Source organism: Procambarus clarkii, chromosome 41 (genome assembly GCF_040958095.1).
Source record: "Procambarus clarkii isolate CNS0578487 chromosome 41, FALCON_Pclarkii_2.0, whole genome shotgun sequence".
Lineage (NCBI taxonomy): Eukaryota > Metazoa > Arthropoda > Malacostraca > Decapoda > Cambaridae > Procambarus > Procambarus clarkii.
In genome coordinates this window covers 11,566,192-11,570,757 of record NC_091190.1, presented here as the reverse complement: position 1 = coordinate 11,570,757, position 4,566 = coordinate 11,566,192, and the positions used below count along the sequence as shown (strand labels likewise).

At 38.1% G+C, this 4,566-nt stretch overlaps 1 protein-coding gene across 2 annotated transcripts in view; it reads left to right on the top strand.

The window, feature by feature from the left end:
* The window catches only part of LOC123761060 (palmitoyltransferase ZDHHC22), a 75,669-nt gene that overhangs the window by 3,647 nt on the left and 67,456 nt on the right, over positions 1-4,566 (top strand). The window lies entirely within an intron of this gene.

The window sequence follows — 4,566 nt, the reverse complement described above, 5'->3', positions numbered from 1 at the left end:
AACCATAAGACTTTTCTCGATAAGAACGAGATTTTCTCTTAGGTTTTAGCTCAGTCAGCCTCCTTTATACGTTTCCCCATTAGTTACCAAGTATTTGGTTCTTTAACAATGTTCTCTACTTTTCTTGTTTGCAGATTTATGTGACTGATTTTAGGCACAACTGTTTCAATAATATAGGCCTATATATCCGTACAAGAACGAATATTTGTGAACGTTTAGAGACACAAAGGTTCGACTAGGGATGTCTATTTTTGTATAATGACTCAGCCGATGCATAGCCAACGCATATGTCTAAATATTTTACTTGTATTTTTTACGAAATAATACTGGATTGCATTATGTTATTCATTAAATGGCAAAAAAGGTAATTTAAAACTGAAAATTCAGTTGACGTAGATGAAGTAACGATGAAAGAAAATGCAAGTGAAAATTTACAGGGTAACTACAGAACATAAAGAAACCCTATTTGATTTTTAATAACTGATTTCCGTTGTTAGGGACAGGAAGCCTGTGTATATATATATTATTTAGACTTGTATCAATGTCCCCCATACCTATTGTGTGGGTAGTAGTGAAAAAGGTTAGACACATATGTGCTCTAGAACTAAACCCCGAATTCATTTCTTCTTCTTGATATTTCAATTTCTTTATTATGCACCCCATATCCATTGCGTAGGCGGTGGTGTAAAGGGTTAGAGGAACATAATCGGTTCAGGAACTGAACCCTCTAGTTCGTTTAGCTAAGCAAATAACAATCTTTTGACGCTAGTTACACAATTATTAATGTTTTATGACCATTCTCAAGTCGATGAGAATGGTCCAGGACGGACCGAAATTTCGTCGTCCTTTCACTCTCTAGTGTGTGCATCTGGTCAACATAGGACTGTAACCATAAAAGTAATCTTCCTTGTCCGCCCAAACGTACAAGCTTTGCCATGAAGCAAGTACCTCTCTCAACCAGTTTAAGATAAAAACGAAGCACTACCTAATAAATTCCCTGTAACCTACCTTACCCCTATATTGTCAACCCATGTCTGTTTTTTTAAACAACGCTGTTTGTCGACCTAATTGTATTTGTGCTGCTTTTTCAGCCATGTTCCCCCCTTTTTTTATTCTTATTTGTTCTCAACACATTTTATACTTTAAACTCAATTAGTATTAAGTTTTAGTCTTTAATGTTTTTCCTGCCCGAAACGCTTTGCGTAATAGTGGCTTTAGACATTGTACTAGCTCTATCTATAAATCTATCAATTTTTGTAAAATCTCTTGTATTTATATACCTTACCTGAATAAACATTTATTTATTTATTATTTATTTAAGTATGAGGAATGCTAGCAAAAGTTCCTTGAGGTCTAGGTAGAGAATAATACAAAATTTACTGCTTCCGAGAGAGGTGCAGATTTCATGTTCAAGGCCGAGCATTTGATCAAGTGTGGAACATTGTGGTCGAAATTCAGCTTGGAATGACGGTATATTATTATTATACTCTAGGTACTATTGGAGGCATGTACTAGCCTTTCCATGACTTTACTGAGGCATGATAGTAAGGAGCTAGGTCTGTATGACGCAGGTTGGGATGGGTCTTTTCCTGGATTAAGGAAAGGAAGAAAAATAATGGTCTGCTATTGTAAAGGAATATTTCCGTCCAGCATAGATTGTAATAGTTTAGAAGAGTACTATGTGTAGTCGATGGAAGATATTTTATAAGTTCATATGGAATTCTATCCGCTCCAGGTGCCTTGCCAAGAGGTAAGAGAGTTAAGGCTAATTGTAGCTCGCTTAAGGTTTACATGTTGTCGACGCCGAGCATGGGTAGCGGTATGGCACGGTCAGTTTCTTGTCTGGGGCGAGTTCTTGGGCATGAAGAAAGGGTGTTGAGAGGGTAAATTTAAGACATTCAGCAAGAACATTGGCACGCTCCTGAGTTCACTTGTCAAAAATATTTAAAAAACTAATGTACAAGCAGCTTTACTCTTATCTAGCCAAACACAACATACTTAGCTCTTGCCAATATGACTTCAGAACCAAAAAAAAAGCACTAACGATGCACGTATTAGTATGATTAACTTGATACGTGCAGCTCTTGATAAAAATGAGTTCCCTGTTGGGATATTTGTTGACCTACGTAAGGCTTTTGACACTGTCATCCACTAAAACCTTCTTCTTAAATTACATCATTATGGAGTCAGAGCTAGGTCACTCCCTCCAATATCTTCAGTCTTACCTTACTGACAGGCTCCAGTATGTTTCTGTGAATAATTCAAATTTTCCCACCTTACTCATCAACATTGGTGTTCCTCAGGGCAGCATACTTGGCCCTCTCTTTCTCATCTACATTAATAACCTTCCAAATGCCTCTCAACACCTCAAACCAATTCTATTTGCTGACGATACAACCTTCCTTTTCTCGTCCTGACTCTCTTGCTCTAAATGACACGGTAAATACTGAACTAAATAAAGTCCATCTTTGGCTAACTGCCAACAAACTCACGCATAACATTGACAAAACTCTATATTTTGTTTGGCAATAAATCCTCAAATCAAATTAATCTAATCATAAACAATACCCAAATTAGTAAGAAAGTAGATGGCAAATTCCTTGGTGTTCTCATCGAACATGAATTTCCAGGGACACATTCTAAATATATATATAAAAGTTTCTAAAACTGTTGGCATTCTTTCTAAGATCAGATATTATATACCTCGCTCTGCCCAGGTGACGCTTTATTACTCTCTCATCTATCCTTATCCCAATTATGGTAATTGTGATTGGGGTTCTACTACACAAAATCATTTACATCCTCTAATTATTCACCACAAAGCTGCTATTAGAACAATATCTAACTCTGGCCCCAGACAGCACTCGGTACCTTTACTCAAATCTTTGAATATGTTAGATATTAAGTCACTGCACATCCTCTCATGTGTACTCTCTATATTTAAAACTCTGAACTGCAATGTCAATCCTGACCTTAGAAGCTTCCAAGAAGGTTGTGATAGAACTCATGGGCATCACACTAGAAACAAATACCTATTTGATATTCCAAGAGCGCGACTTAACCAAACTAGAAAGGCTCTACAAATCAAGGGACACAGAATGTGGAATGACCTCCCAAATCATGTCAAAGGTTGTACCTCTCTCAACCAGTTTGAGAGTAAAACCAAGTACTACCTAATTAACTCCATGTAACTTACCTTAACCCCTAAATGTCAACCCATGTCTTGCTTTTTTAAACAATGCTGTTTATTCTCAAACTTGTACAATTGATGATTTCTGCCATGTTCCCCCCCCCTTTTCCCTATAGTTCATGTTGAAAGTGTGCGGAGCCAAAGCAGATATCAAGTGAGGCTTCATAATTGGTTCTGTAGTTAAAGTAGGTTGCAAGGTAGGGCGGCGAAAGAAGAATATATGATGCAGTGTCTAAGTAGTTATATAGATCGGTGCCTGCCGTATTTTGAGTACTTCTACTCTATGTGGGGTGGTTAGCATTGAGATCATCTGTAACAATGATTGGGTGTCGTAATTGGTTAAGATAGAATTACAGTTCGTTTAAGTTTATTATGCCACCAAGGTTGTGTAGCGAGTAGATTATCCCAATAATATACTTGTTCCAAATGCATTGTTAATATTCCTGTCAACCTTTGGAGATGAATGAGGTGAGGCGTTGCCTGGGCAACACGGTGAGGTGTTGCCCGAGCATATAAGCAGCGGTGTAGCGAACATTGGCTAGTCTACTTTCAAGTGTGGTCTAGAGCAGACACTTGCGAGATACTGTACCAACGCTCAGTGCGCTCAACTCACACCAACGTATCACCTGTGTACTTCTGTATATTCGACCAAATATATATATAGTATCTTAGTGTCTGTGTTTATTTGTCACCATACTTTACGTAACAATAGAACCGTTACAGTTGTATATAACCAGAAAGGATACCATTACCGTTGTACTATTGAAAGTGTACCATTGTAAGGTATTAGGCATGCTAAAATTCTAGTTTACCGTTCATAAAATGTGTAAGTGTTACAGGTTTACATGTTATATTACTCTGTGTTAGGAGGAAAATACCACCCCCCCATACGGTTTGGTCTGTCCAGTCTCTGCATCTGAAAGTTTTTAAAAATAGGATTTTGTTTGGGGTGAGCCAGAATTCGGTTATGAAGGCTATGTCCGGTTTGGATGAGTAAAGGAATTGTTTAAGTTCTGTGAGGGATGTTTTAATGCTTTTTGCGTTCCAAGTCATGAAGGTTAGGGGAGCCATTTAGGATGTATGGGTTACGGATATGTCTGTTTTCCTTGGTATGTCAATAGTAGTACGTGTTGGATACCTAGATATGGATGGGAGCTGTCTTTTACTCTTGGTACTGGTGGCTGGGGTTTGTGGCAAGTCAGCCTGGGGAGTGATTTTGGTAAGGCGTGCTAACGAGTTATTCCATTATCTGTTCAAACGATGTGTGTCCAGCAATGGTAGCTTTGTTTGGGCGGAAGTCATTGTCTACGGCTGTTGATTAGATGTCTGTTGGGTCAGCCTCAGAGGTGGGTTGTGTTACTTGTGTAAAGAATTTA